This window comes from Lissotriton helveticus, chromosome 5_1 (assembly GCF_964261635.1).
Source record: "Lissotriton helveticus chromosome 5_1, aLisHel1.1, whole genome shotgun sequence".
NCBI classification, from domain to species: domain Eukaryota; kingdom Metazoa; phylum Chordata; class Amphibia; order Caudata; family Salamandridae; genus Lissotriton; species Lissotriton helveticus.
The window spans coordinates 1,916,893,866-1,916,909,852 of record NC_136065.1 but is presented as its reverse complement, the minus strand read 5'-3'; the positions used below and the strand labels follow the sequence as shown (position 1 = coordinate 1,916,909,852).

At 43.8% G+C, this 15,987-nt stretch overlaps 1 long non-coding RNA gene across 1 annotated transcript in view; it reads right to left on the bottom strand.

Annotated features, from left to right (window-relative positions):
* Positions 1-15,987, bottom strand: part of LOC144756019 (uncharacterized) — a 96,100-nt gene that overhangs the window by 44,324 nt on the left and 35,789 nt on the right. The gene's annotated exons all lie outside the window — the stretch shown is intronic.

The window sequence follows — 15,987 nt, the reverse complement described above, 5'->3', positions numbered from 1 at the left end:
CACCATATATGTGATTGTCTTTTAATAAAGTAAAGTTTTTGTGCAGCCTGTTTTCCCTAAAAGGAAGCCCGGCTGTGATTAAAAAGAAACATTTAATTGTGTTTGTTTGAAAGCTGGTAGTGATCCTGTGGATCAATCAATACTCCAGACCCAGCTTTTTTTTTGCATTCATAAAAAGGGGGGACTTTTGTGAAAAGGTAGTCACCCCAACTTGAGGGTTCAGTAAAATTTCAGTGGTTTATGGCTTCTATTTCAATTCTAAATGATTGATACATATAGGAATCCTTATTTGGAAGGGACGCATGCAATACACTTTTCCAAATAGCAATTCTTTGTCCACTTCTAACCCCATTTTAGGAGTCAGACAAAAAGTTACTGAGTCCTAAAATGGGGTTAGTACATTGCTAAAAGCATATTTGTGGTTGCAAACTCCGGATTGGTGCATTTGCAACCACAAAAATGATTTGTACTTCTGGCCACTAAATCATGCCAGAATGCATGTTCAATATTCTTTCTCAAGTGACTCTAATTACAGTACCCTTAAAAAGTTAAAAACAAGTTCATGCACATGTAATCATTTTCTTGCAGTATTTCTTGCATCAGGTTCACACTTCACAAATAAATTATTGATACCATTCTAGCACTTCTCTGTCTAACTTATTGCAACTCTCAAGTAATGCACTTCCTTTGGAGCAATACAGACACATGTTGCACATTGGAAGCTAGGGTGTTGTAATAATTACAGAAGCAATATATCCTGATTATTACCACACTTGCAGTTTGCTGCTTTCCTTCCATTACACCCTTGGTTGAAGTTTGCAAGCCAAAATCTTTACGGGCCTCATTTATGAGGCCGTGTGTCACTTTTACGCCGCCGATGCGTCACTTTTTGTGACGCACCAGCAGTGTAAAAAATGTGCCTTGTTTCACCATATTTACAAAGTGACGCATCTAGGTAGATGCGTCACTTTGTAAACCCCTGCGCTACATTATACCTACGTCAGGTATAATGTATGCAGGGAGGGCAATCTGATGCAAGAAAAGGTCATAGAAGTGACGCAGTGAAATCTATAAGATTTCACTGCGCCACTTCTAGGACACAAATGCGTCAATTTCTTACGGCTGCCTCACAGCAGGCGTAAGACTGACGCAGGCCCTTTCACATGGTGCTTGCCCCATGTGAAAGGACACATTGCTGGAGTGACACACTCCAGCAATGCGCCACTTTAGCGCCATACAGATACGTCAGAAATACTGATGTATCTGTAACTCCTTGCGCCATGATGCGTCATACTGTAAATATGACGCATCATTGGTGTCGCAAGGAGGGCGCAGTGAAAAGTGACGCATCGCTGTTTTCATGCAGTAATGCGTCACTTTTCATAAATGAGGTCCTACATCTTTACGCCACTCTAAGTACATTATAATTGAGCATGGGGTCTTCCATAATCTAAGAGTGAATAAATGTGGGAGCATTTCCACACTGTGTGTAGCTATTGATAAATAATTTCATAAAGGGCTCCAGTATTTTATATTTACAGTAGGATTGTAAGCCAGCATGGCACGTGCAAATTGTGGGTTCACTGGGGTGACAGAAGAAGTTTTGGGGTAGAATTAAATAGCGGTGGGCGGGGTGCGGGGGCTGGAGGGATTCGGCAGTCGACGACAAGGGAAAATGTATTATTTATTTAATTTTCCCTTGTTGTCGTCTTTCTAATCTACCCACCCCCACCCCCTCAACCGGGCCCCACCGTTCTTACCGCGCAGCGGCTGGGTTGAACTGGGCTCACAGAGATGTAAAGCGGCCTATTTTGCAACTGCATCAGCATCATCTAAAGCACTCTTCAATTGAATTGTTTGCGGCTTCAGAATGTAACATTGCCTATACATTTTGCAAAGGCAGAGCCGACAATATACCTGTCACTAGGAACGCTTTTTGAAAAGGACTCTGTTTAAAACCTACCCGGCTGCTGCTGCAATATCTCTTTTGTTCCAACTACCGGGGCTGACGGTAGCAACTCGCCGGACCCGCTTCGCGGGTCCCGCAGCGCGGCTTCAACCGCGAGTGTTGCTGCAGGTGGGGCTTATCTTCCATTGACCGGCAGGGCTGTGAGTACAAGGCAGGGACTCCGTGGACCAGGAGTCCCTGCGTGCCTGAGGATCACCAGCTGGCCTGCTCTCCCTGCCGGCTACGCCCACCTCGCCAATTATCTCCCACGCCAACAAAAGCCACCAGTGTACCCGCTGCGCGGGAGCGCGCGGGAGTGCGCCGGGAGAAGCCCGGGACAAGGGCGGGACCGTCTGTGGCCGTCCGAGGCCAGAGGAGGCAGGGCTGGGCCACCCCCCTTACTTTTTGAAAGTGGTCCCGCGGTATAGTTATTTCACTTTGACATTGTTTATAGCCCCATACTACTCGTTTTGTACTCGTATTATTATTTGTGATGTCCTACATGACCCACTATGCTTAACCGGGTTTGTTATTGACTACACCCTCAGGTTTTCCATACATTGTTCCTTCAAACCCTATTTTTACGCCTAAAATGTCTTCACTTGTAACAAATCCCTTATCTGGCACGGTAGGGGTTCCTATTCTAGGTCCACTGGACAAATTCTTTTCTAAAGTGAAGAATGAAGTCGATAGGGAGATTACGCTTGCAGAGAAGCGAGCTGGGCGCCGTCTCTCTATTGAGCTGTTAAAACAAAGACCACTTACTGTCCAGAAGGTGGATACATGTACTGCATCAGATCTAATTATCTACAAAGAACCTGATGCTGAGCTACTTAGCACAGATGATATTCCGCTTATATTCCAGAATAATTACCTTGCCCAAGACGATATTATAGTCATCCCTGACCATAATTCTTCTGAGTCAAACCAAAATCAGTTAATTGACTTAAGTACTCCGTTACCTAATGATGTAGCACCCCTTCATGACATAAATGTACCTTCCCCTGTGTTTACACCCTTAGGATTTGATTGTAACCCGATTACTATACCTGACAAAAAGCTTAAAAAATCTCCCATTAAGGGATTTAACAGTGTCTCTCGTTCACCACCGAGAAAGAGAAGAAGGAAGGGTGTAACTAAAAAGTGGAACAGACTTCCTATTAGTAATATGTACTCCCCGCACAAGATTACCAAGGAAGCAGGGAATGTGGACTCTATAGGGCATCTGACTGCTAAATCGATACTTGCCCCAAGTTATGAAGGGCTATTAAAGGATATTGATTGCCTCATTAAGGCTCTGATTCTTCCACTTATCGAAAGGGTCAAAAGGTTAGGAGAGAAAATGGACCAGATCCTGCAAGAGCAAAAGGTAGTAGCCTGTCACAAATCTGGTGACCAAAGTAACATGCATCCGGTAGTTAAACAGCCTCTTAACAATCTACCCAAGCAACAAACTGCTATTCCTACATTAAACAAAAAGCCCGCCGCAGTAAAAACTAATGTATTGGCGGGTATTAAATCCCTCACAGTTACTGATAACACAAATAAGGTAAACCCCCATATAGGCATATTAAAAAGAGGCCACACCACAAACGAAGCCCCAAGCAGGCTTACTCAAACTACCAAAATAAAAACCAGAAATGTTGTTGATCTGCCCCCGGAATCCTTAAATTACGTCATCATTCTTACAGGAGTCCCGGTCATGCCAGCTGGTAACTCAGAACACAATTCCAGCCTCAAAAATAAAGTCATTTACTGGCTGCGGAAAAACAGACCACTTCCAACGCACCTAAACGGAGATATAGTTTCAGTTAGGCGATGCAACTGGGTGGGACCTAGACCTAAGGATATCGAAGGGGATGTGATCATCGTCAACTTTAAAGATCACAGACTGGTCACATATATCAGTGACTGGTTCCCAGGGAGATGTTAGGGAGGAATCTCTACGCATAACTTGAGCTATTTCTACCCTGAAGCTCTTATGAAGCCCCCAAATAATAATAATCCACCAACGATGAACACAAATCATTTTCCCCTAAATAAACAGAGATTCGAAGGTCCATATAGACTAAATCCAACATTGTACCCAGCTCAAAGACATCACAACGGAAATGACTCCCCTTTTTTCCAACCCATGCCTACTCCCTATCCTCCTAAGATGTATAGACCACATGCACTATACAGATCGAATTCAATTATGAATCCGGTTGCTCGTAACTTTCACAGCAGGAATAATATCCCTTGTTTTTCACCAATGTTCCCAAATCAACCATTGTCTAATAACAACAACTTCTACACCAATAATTCTATGGACAATTTCCATACTTATAATCCTAGGGACAATTGGGACATACCTTTGTCAAATTTATTACATCCTTTCTCTGGACTGGATGAGAACGAATGACTCAATGTAACACGTTCGAGGGAAATATCGCCTGATAGGTACCTGACGTGTGGTTACGATAATAGTGATGATATAGGTCAAACTGATCCTGCCAGCATTCTTGAGGAGCAAAGGGTAAATGACAAATACCATGAAACTGATACAGAAAATGCAAAGGATAGCCCAAGGCCACTCCCAACGACCTTAAACCTGAATGAAGGCCTAGCGTCGCTATCAATTGGGGAAAATATAAAGAGAGCTCCTTTGGATCCTAATTCTGTTCCTTATCAATCACAGCTATCCTTAAATGATTATAACTTTGCTCCCTCCACGATAACAGTGGACATACCACACGTATCCCCCTCGCGCGCTCTTAATTTAAATGGGAGACCCGGACACAATCGAGATGATCCTAGCAAGGTTTTACACTCGCTGCTCTCGTGGAATGTGGCGGGTCTTGGAAGTAAAACTACCTATAAGCCCTGGTTAGACATCATCCAAAATCACGGCATACTTTGCTTCCAAGAGACATGGCTCCTTGAGGAAGCACACCTGTTAGGATACCAGACTTTCCACTCACCGGCTATTCCATCTATACAGGGACATAACAAGGGGGGACTTTGTATTTATGTCTCAACTACTGAGGATGTTAAAGTACACAAATTTTTCTCTAGCCAGCACTTTCAAATACTATCATTTAAGTGGGGCCTTACTCATAATATTGTATTAGTGAACTTTTATAATAATATGTCAAGCAGTGAGATGGAGCCCACTATGGCAAAAATGATGAGTTGTATTACTCGACTGGCTGAAGAACTTGTAGGGGAAAAAAGGATTGTGTGGGTGGGGGATTTTAACTGTACCATCTGCGCGCTTACTGAAACAGACTTGTGCAGTCTGTCAGATTGCGGGGAGGATGGTCCCATACATTTCTCTCACACTAAGATGGGGTCCCTTCTTAATGACATTGTTTTTAACTTTGATTTTTCATTTGTCAACCAGATTTGTTCACCACCTGTCCCATTTGAGCCAACCTTCAATGGCCGAGGCTGCAATTCGACAATTGACTTTGCCTTAATTACCCCTGTTACCTCGGGATTTATAACCTCCTGGGAAGTTGGGAAAGATCTATCGAGTGACCACTACCCACTGATTATTGGTGTAAATGTTACAGGGCTCCACCGCAAGAAAGTGACTGTATGCACCTATCCATATAAGATCAACTTAACTAAAACCAACGGATATGTTGTTAAATGGGAAAAGATCGAGCCCCGAGTATTCCTCCAAAATGTGCTTACGTCATGTGCTGTTGATGTTTCTGCATGTCTAGAAGAACACAATGCGCCAAAGAACGTAATGGCCGCTTTCTCAAAAATACAGCACCACATTAAAAATCTGTTGGTTCGAGTGCCTAAAGGAAACACTAAAAGACCCCAAGGGTGGTTCAACAGCAAGTGCACTAAGGCACTGAAAGATCTAAAAAGAGCCCTGTCTTTAAAACCTAAAAATCCAGTCTTAATACGCGAGACTAGGAGAGTATATAAATCATCTATTAAAGAAAGAAAGCTGACTTTGAAAAAGGAGGCATGGGAATCATTAATGGAGGCATCAAGGCAGAAGAAGAGTTCTCTTTTCTGGAGGGTGGTAACATCTTTATACCAGTCAAGAGATAACGATAACACTATGGACTTAGCCATAACGGGTGAGACGTGGGTAAGCCACTTTAGACAATTGTATAATCATACCATCCCCGGTGAAAGTACAATACCACCAGGGGTACGGCCATCAATAGAAAAGGGAGTACATAATAGTGCCACGGAGCATCCCCCAGTCCACCCATTTCCTATAGATCTATTATTCACCGTCGAGGAAGTTCATGACGCCATCAGGGAAAGTGCATCAGGCAAAGCCCCAGGACCAGACTGTATGCCGGTGGATGTTTATAAAGCAGAGCCGGACTTTTGGGCTCCCTTGCTCACAAATGTTTTAAATAAGGGAAACCAGAGTGGGTTCATCGATACCTGGACTGACGCCATTGTGGTCCCTATATGTAAAAAAGGTAATAGGGACGACCCTACCTGCTATAGGCCGATATCCCTTTTGGACAGCCTAATGAAGGTGGCTGGAAGAATAATTTTAAAGAGATTGCAACTCTGGGAGGAAGACCATAATGTAGTTTCCCACCTACAGTACGGGTTCAGAAAAGGAATAGGGACAATTGAACAGTGCCTAAATTTGTCCCTCCTTGTCTCCAAGTACACTCACGTCAAACGCGGAGCTCTTTTTATAACTTTCATTGATCTTAGCTCCGCGTTTGATTGTGTCGATCATGATTTTTTGTGGGCAACACTGGGTGAATTGGGTATTGACAACCGCATCATTACTTTCATTAAAGAGCTCTATAAAGATGCAGGGGCAAGAGTTAGGTATGGTAAACAGGGGGAATGTACTGAGAAATTCCCGATTACTAGAGGGGTGAGACAAGGCTGTATACTGGCCCCGCTGCTTTTCACATACTATATTAACTCAATTGGACAGCACCTTTCAACCCTACCTAATGATTACCCATCTGTTAAGGGCTCACCGGTTCCAATTTTATTATATGCCGATGATGCGGCTATAATGTCCCAGACTAAAGTTGGTTTACAAAGGGCGGTAAATAATTTCACGTGTTACATGAGGGATAGAGGCCTCAGAGTCAACATCTCGAAAACATTCCCGATGCCCTGTACCCGGAAGATTAATAGAATTCCTTGTACCATATTCTTAGATAACCAAAAAATTGCAACAACGGATACATTCTGTTATCTAGGTGTTTTGTTTGACAGACGGTGTCGCTGGCAGGCAGCGATAGCCGCTAGGAAGCTGGCTTATAGCCGCACCATGGGCGCCCTGCGTGTTTTTTCCGATAAAACTGGCGGTAAGCCTGTTAAGGAGCTGATCCAGATCTATCGGGCTAAATGCGTTTCTACGGCTACCTATGGTGCCGGCATATGGGGAACTGAGAAAGACCACTCCCTACAGAGCTGCGAAAATCAATTTATCTGCTATCTTTTGGGAGTGGCCAAAAGTACCTCCACGTACACGTCACACATCGAAGTAGGATTTACATATCTCAAGGATATCATTAAGATGTCCCCCATTTTGCTCTGGCATAAAGTATGGGTTACACACGAAGCCAGTTTCAATAGAGACCTTATTGAAGACTGTCTAGCCCTAGATGGGGCAGCTAATGATAAATGGTTATCTTATGTGAGATCCACATTTACCGATCTAGGCCATCCTGAGTATTTTGATAACCCTACAACTCTGGAGGGGCTATCAAGATCAGCTCTGAAAAAAATGATAACCACCCATCTAGAAATTGCCAGATGGAATAGCGAAAAATTAAGGCGTACAGTATTAAATTACCAGGAAATTACACCAACTGAGGGTTTGCAAACTTACCTGGTCCTGGTACAGAGCCCATATCTTCGAATGCTATTGACCCGCATGCGTCTGGGCTTCTTTTTTCGCATGGTCACCCTACCTAATGTTAATGATTGTTCCTCTAACAAACTAATATGTTCTTGTGATAACACCTCGGTGCAGTCTAACATTCATATTATGTTTTTTTGTAAACTATATACGAACCCGAGAAAACAATTCTTGATGCCGTTATTAAAACGATGGGGGTTACGAAAATGTAGACCAGCATATCAAAAAATGTTACAGTTAGAAGGAGAACATACCATTCACGCCGTCTCATGTTTTTTAAAAATGGTAATAATGTACAGAAAATCTTTGTATTAAATTATCTTCGTGTGGTACATTGCTGTTTGTTACTAATGAAATGCTTGTATTTTATGGTTTTATTATGAATTTTATGAAATGTTTTTAATGATCAAGTAAGCACCTATTTTGTATCGATTATGGACACGTCATTTTAAATGTTGTTGTATGTATAAATGTCTTTGTAGTGCTTTTATGATTTTACCTGAAAAATCGAATAAAGCTTACTTTGATTTGATTTGACCTGTCACTAGTGGGGCGCTACGCTGCCTCCCTCCTGATGTTGCTACTCCACTGCTGTATAGGAGTCACACCTCACGATGGGGCCCGAATTTGCATGTACTAAAATACAAGTATGCATGCAGATGCTAAAGCAGAGTGCTGGACTTTCCATAATGCACATGTGTGGCTAGACCTAAAAGAGGTGGTATAGTTCTCAATAGACAACCATCCGCCAAAAAGTTTTTTTTGTTTTTTTGTTAAAGCTTTCAATTGATTGGGAACAAATCTTTGGAGAACTTCCTGATTCAGCCCTATCCTGCAAACATGATCAATGTGGGTCCTCAAAAATGTTTCCTAGTATACCTTTCTAACCTATGTGCCTGTAGTGCCTAATTTGTAGGAGCACACGAGTCCAAACACTGTCATGTTTTTGTTCTTAGTTTGTCGAGAGCTGTTTGCCCTATTTACTTCTTTGTCTCCTCTCCTTCTGTTAGGCCAAGTGCTGTAATAGGGTTTTTTTCATCAGCAAAGTTTTGTAAATGTGTCAATCTTTCCAATTTAATGAAGTTGGGAAGTTTTCACCATGAGGGGTGTGCAAAGTTACATAGTTCTAAACAACTCAACTTTGCATATTATATTAGTTTGGCAATTTGAAATGTTGGTAAAAATGTTAAAAGGTGCAGGTGTGAATAGGATCCTCCATTGCAACCGGAATGTACCATAGCCATGCAGGGTACTGGGTGCACCTCAGGGCAGACATTTCTGGTAGTTTTCAGTGTCACAATGTACCTATCAATTACCCACTGCAACATGTCTCAGGGCAGCATTTTGAGAAACAGTGTTAGCTGATTACACAACTATTGACTGGTGGGTATGTTGTTTCAGCCGCTGCCACTTACGGGTAAGACTGCTGAGAGAGAAGGTGGCGGAACATAATTACCGCCTGCCTAACGTGCAACTTGTGTTGGGCAAGACCTCGTCCTGCATGGAATGTGTCAGTTTATGTGAAACTAAACCTTCGACAAAGTCAAAGAACTTTGTACTTCTTCATAAAGTATGATGTTCCCCGAATTCAAACAACTTTGTGGACATCACATCCCTAAAATGCACTTCCCCGTTTGACCTTAACATGCTGTACTTACTGCATTTTATGGTGGAAACAAACTTGCAACGCACTACAACTTCCAGGTCTTCTAAAATGGAGACTGAGAGGTCTAGATAGTCTCCCACCTGGTTCCCTCTATCCATTGTAATACAGTAGGGTTTCAGTATGCACTTTGGGGAGTGTGTGTGGTCCAGAGAGTAGTAGTGGGGCATATCTGTCTGACAGTGAGGATATAAGACTGGATGATTGGGAGGGGAGTGGACATCAAATGAACTACACTGCCTGGATTCTGTTTCATGGTGAGTCAGGTATGCTTAGGCTGATGTTCGGGATATCTCATATCAGAGGTATTAGCTTTCCTCCATGACGTCAGTGACTCTGCTGATTATACAGTCTCCATCTCTGATTTTTTTCCTTTAACTTTCAGAGTGACCAAATAGCAAAAATGTATGACGTGAGTGGAGGAGCCGTATCATTTGTAAGAAACAATGTGTAAGCCATGGAACTATTCTATTTTTAGGGTGGGTGAACGGAGGAAAGCGAATGGTTAGTCAGGCAGCAGATGTGTTTGCCTGTGAAGGTTCTTCAATTAGAGAGTACTGCTAAGTACTGGTCAGTGCGTTCCTTATATTTCCATCTTTCAAATGACGAGAACCAAGAGGAGGAAGAGGGCCTCCATGGCCAGGGTGAAGTTGATGCCACAGCCTCTCGGCAGCCATTTCTGCTGGTGCTGGTAAGTCATGTTTATAATTTTTTACTTTTAACAAATAGTATGCATAAAGGCCTTCTGTATTTTCTAACTTCCTCTTACGTACATTACTGTCTGCATTAAGCCTCCATGTGTTTTCTTTTATTCCTGTGGCAGTAACCTATCCCTCACCCCTCTCTTACATATCTTTTAGTAACAGAAGATTGTTGGCAAAACCAGCAGGAAGTAATGCAGGCTCACGCCATGTAGGGTGCAGGAGGCCTAACTGACTCAAAGTAGGAGGGATTCCTGCCAGAATTCCTTTAGCGACAACCCAGATCCAAATATGGAGGGTGGGCTTCCTGGCTGGAATCCTGCCGCTGCTTGCTGCACCCCATCCCACCTTAGGGGCGGTGAGCGAAGTCCTGGCGGAGTCAGCAGGACTGCAGTGGTATTCTGTCTCATTTCTAGCCAACATCTAAATAGGGCGGGCGGACCAACAGGTTGGAGGGCGGGAAACCCCCCCCAAAAGGCCTCTGCGTCGCGGTCAAGCCAACATCTAAGTCAGCCCCTCAATTTGCAATTTAGAACCGGAGGCGGGGATTACGCTTTCTTTCTCCTCTTTTATATTTTTACAGCAGCCAAGATTATAACATTTAACCAACTCCTTTCCTGTGAACCTTAGGGAAAGGAAGAAAACAACAGTGATAGTCCAGCCAATGGAAGTGCATTGCACATTACACAGCCCTTCCTCTCTATCTGCTCTCCTTCTTTCTTTGCTGCTCCTCATCCCTTCAATTACGTTTTTCCCGTTCTCTGCATGTTTTTTTACTCTTTAATATATTGATGGTGTTATTGTTCTGTATGCTTTTATTCCCTGTAGGTTTACTATTCCGCTGGAGTGGTTGCCGCTCCATACGTGGGTGACAGCTGGTGATTTGGCTCCATGGGGCCACTGGTGTAAACAGGTCCTCCGAACGGCAGAGGGGGTTGCGAGCATTCTCAGCCAAATGTGCGTTTCTCTATCTTTGCGATCGATGCAAGCCAGCTGAGTTGGACTTCAAAGGAGCACTATGCCGATTGCGGAGCTTGCTGATACTCGCCTGGCCTGTAGTCAGGCACCCTGTCCTGGGGTCTGAATGGTACATTTATTGAATATTTTTGGCTTAAGCACTGAGGTGTGCACATGAGACACTGACCCAGGCTACTTATTTTTTTTAATTGAGAACAGATTAATAATAGTCTTCTTCGAGCTCGTCTCTTGGGCCCTTCCAGGCTAAATATCATAACTGGTCACTCCAGTGCCTCTTATTACATTAACCATGGTGGTACATAATGTTTCCTTCCTGGAAGAGGAGGACGTACAATACCTTCCCCTGGATGATTATTTCTGTGATGCAGTAGATGCGTCCATCACAGAGCGGTCTCCTTTGGCCTGGCTCCCTATGATAAGACCTTGCACAAAGCTGTCAGAGACCTCTCCTCGCGAGGGTGGAGCTTACTGAACTTTCAGTTCCTCAACCTCCTGGGCAGCCTATAGTTCTAAACCCCCCAGAGAAACCTTTGTCTGTAAATCGCTGTCTTGCGGGCCAGGAAGGTAGGTCAGGTGCAGATTTCTTTCCTTCCTGGGCCCCTCTCTGTGGAACAAACTTCCGTTGACACTCAGATGCATCAAGGCTGCACCTGTGTTTCGGGAAAAACGTAATACCTGGCTCTGTTATAGTGCTTAAGCCTTCCGCTACTACTGCCCTCTGATTTCTCTTTCTGCATTAGCGCCAGGACACTCTTTGTAGTAACAGTCGGCACCTAGAAATGGTCTACATAGACATAGACAACTTCCAAGGCAAGGGCAGTGGCACGAGGAGACCTGTTCGACAATCCATTTATAAAAGAGCTAGGAAAATTTGTCGTTAAGTTCTACTCCCTTGACAAGGCCCAGGCCTCTGTTAAATGGATCTTTAACCCCAAGGTTTTCGCTGGGGCCAGCCGTGACGGGGGGCTTCTACCTCCCTGCCACCCTCCGTCATAGATCAGGGCTTCAGAAGAGGTCACTGGCAAGACAAAACTCGATTCAGAGGTTTCATCCCCTCCGTGGGATGGCCACGTCAATGTGGGATCAAGAGGCTGCCCCAAAGGACACAACATCCATGGAACCACTAACATTAAGCCCAACCCTTTTCCCTCGCGTAGGAGTTGGGTGCAGATGGCGCACTTTGTGCATAACTGATGCGCTTACATCAGACGCCTGGATGCTACAAACCACCAAGAACTTTCAGATAGAATTATGTGGCTGCCCTTTCCAGCCCCAAAAACCACATCCCATAGCCTCCCTGGAACAAAACACCTGCCTCAGATCAGGGAGTCTTTGTGCTTCTAGCGAAAGGGGCCATATCCCCATCAGTCCTACATCCAAAAGGTTGTCTCTGGCAGCCGGTTCCGTGTGGAGGAATGGATGGTGGCCATTGCCCGGTCATCAATCACAAGGAGTTCAACCAGTGGTTGAAATTTAACCACTTCAAGATGGAGGGTGTCCACCTCTTCAGAGATATCCTTCGCCCTTGGAACTGGTTGGGATGGCTAGGCTTCAAGGATGCCTACCTCTTGATTACGATCTGCGGTCCCTACCACAGATGTTTACAATTTCAGTGGAGAGGACAAGTGTTTGTGTTCACGATGCTGCTTTTTTTCCTGTCATCAGCACCCTGGTGTTTCACCAAGGTGCTCACATCAGCAATAGGGCACCAGAGGGTCATGGGCATATGCATTTTAGTCTATCTCAACAATATCCTCATGATGCAGTATGCAGTCTCTCTCTTAGAACGCCTACCCAGAGACTGACATTTTTTAGACAAATGCTGCCAAAAAAAGCTAGCAAAATCAACAACCTCCCTCCAAATCACTAAAGCGGTATGCCTTCTCTCATCATCGATTCAGGACATCTTCCTGGGGCCTATATAATGTCGGGCCCTACAGTGGCTGAAGGCATTCCACTTCAGGAGGAGTCTTACCCATGCAGAATCGATGACCCTCTCACAGGAAGCCAGGAAGAAAATGCAGTGTTGGTAAACGTACTTGGAGTCCTGGAATGGTCTTGCCGTCTTTGGTTCCAATCCAGATCTGATAATCGAGTCAGACACCAGCAGGACGGGCTGGGACATCCACTTTAGGGAATTAGCCACAGGAGGAGTTGATATTCTTAAGAATAGAAGCTCCACATAAATTGCCAGGAACTTCTGGCCAGATCCTTTGCATTTCAATGCTGGGCAAAGTCCAATGCTGTGTGCTGCTGAAGATGGGCAACGTATCGGCAGGGCGCTATATCAGTGTCCTGGGGGTTCCAAAGTCAAAGGCCCTCTCAGACCTGGCCTGGGAATCTGTGACTTCTGTCTTGCCCACAGGGCAGGGTCAAGGCTGAACATCTCCCCGGTTCTTCAGACAACGTAGTTGAATGGCACTCAAGACACCTGCAGGACATAAGCATGTGGTAACTGGACCCCCAGATATTCAAAGAGTTGACTCACTGGTGGAAGCACTTCACAGCAGATCTATTTGCCTCCAAGTTGGACCATCAATTTGATAGGTTCTTCAGCTAGAGAAATGACCCAATGGCAGCAGTGGATGCCTTCCTCCAGGATTGGATCAAGAAGAGGCATGCATGTCCCTCATTCTTAATGATAACCTGCATCTCCAGGCAAGTGAGGTGACAAAAGGCATACTTGGTCCTATCAACACTCTCCTGGACATCTCAAGTATCCTGTTCTGATTGAACTTTCTTGGGATTTTCCAATCCCTCTACCCCTCTTTTTGCTATGGAATCCCCACAGCTGGTGGTAAAGGCATCCTACGATTTATGGCATGGAGGATTACCGGCAATGATGGCAAGTAGCAGGCCTTTCGGAACAAACTAAATCTCTCATGATGAAAGCCTGGCTATCCTCCACGGTCAGACAGTGAAAGTCATCCTGTGCTCAATGGCTGGGTTGGCACATTCAGGGGGACTTGGATTCCTTAGGGACAGTTGTTGTAGAGTCTTGAATTTTGTTTCTGAGGTGGCATCTAAAGGTATGGCTTACAAGTCAGTAACCTTCTTCCGATCAGCTATCGCAGTAGGTCTTGACTACATAGATAGCCTCCCTGTGGGGGAACTTTTGTTGGTGCAGAAGTTAATTAGAGGTATCCGCCTCCCCTGAACCCAGATACACATCCCTCTGGGATGTTAATAGGGTTCTTAATCCTTTTTTTCTGTTGGCAAGGCAATAAATGCTTCTTGACAAAGAAATTATTAGGTAAACTGGCTATGCTACTTTGCTTGATCTCTCTGATGTTCATACTCAAGATATTACAAGTAGGGTATTCACTCTAGTATCTGGGTATCTTTCACATATCTAGATGGACAGAGACACACTCTATGATGGTATCCTCTACCCTGCATTTGACGGCAATCACAAATTATACATTGCAACATGCATCAGGCATATTAGGCTATGACGGAGGAACTGAGATCTCCAGGGGAGAGACAGCTACTAATTTCTTTAAACTAGCAGTTCAAGGTGAACTCCTCGCATGCCATTGCCCACTGGGTCAGATGGGTGGTTCAAAAAGCAGGTATTGATATTTGCATTTTTGAGGCACATTCGGCATGGGGCACAATGCCTCTATAGCCTTCAAGTTGGGTGCTCGATTGGTAGATATTGTTAATGAGGCCAACTGGTCCTCCAAATCCACCTTCAATGAATTTTACTTCAAGCCATTGAAATGGCGAGAGTGCTTTAAACTAGCATTATCCTCGCTTCTAGTCCTGACATATAATACAACATTTCCTAGCTTTCGTGACAGAAAGTTTTAATTTTGTTAATGACACAAAGGTGAGGATTATCTCACCCGTAGATTGGAGATCTGGCACTTTTTCCTCACTACAAGATCAAATGATGTTAACTAATGAACTAGACACCTTACCTTAAGTATTTGATGATAACGATGCTGTTAATTATCAGGGCCCCCCGTTGTTGATCAAATTGTGTGGAGGTACACCTCTCTTGTTTTCATAGATAGTGAATCTTTTAAACAGGAATAACTGTCAAGGATGAAGTGCTTAGCATCGCAGGAAGAAAGAGTGAGAGTAGACGGAAAGGAAGGACTTTGTAATGTGCCCTGCGCCGCAATTGGCTAGACTTTCACTGTTGTTATTTCTTCCTTTCCTTAAGGTTCATGTGAAAGATGATTAGTTAAATTTTATAATTCTGGCAAAGCAAAAAAAGCATAATCCTCGCCACCATGTCCTTGATAGAATTGAAACTTTCCATCACGAAAGAGCTGCCGCTAAGATCTTTCCCCAACTGTTAGGATTAGATTTTAAAACTGATACAGGAATGTGATCTGATCTCATCGCATCAGAGAATCTTTACAAGCGTTTATACCTTTTGATTTGCTTACTGTTGAGGAAAGAATTTCCATTGCAAGTATTTCTGGGTATGCTAGTACACAAACAAGTTTGTACCTTATCCTGAATTATAGGTTGCTTAGATACACTAGCCACTGTTCCTGTGGAATACAGTAACTGACATTGCTAAGATCTTCCAAAATGTTCTGTGATTTTAGACTCCAACAGCCTTTGCCGAATCATACCATCAGAGGTCTGTATGACACTGTTTCTGTCGAAGTCTGTTTTTATTTCTTTGTTTTTATAGCTGTGTTATTTTGCTAGACCTTCATGGACAAGGTGCCCTAAATTGCTCTTGTATCCAATAATTCAACTCCCAGGACGAGGTCTAACCCATTATATCACACAGAATTCCCACATTTTTTGTGAAAAATATGATGACTTAATGCTGCAGTAGCAATGCTCAAACTTTGAAATTGAAGAAATATCG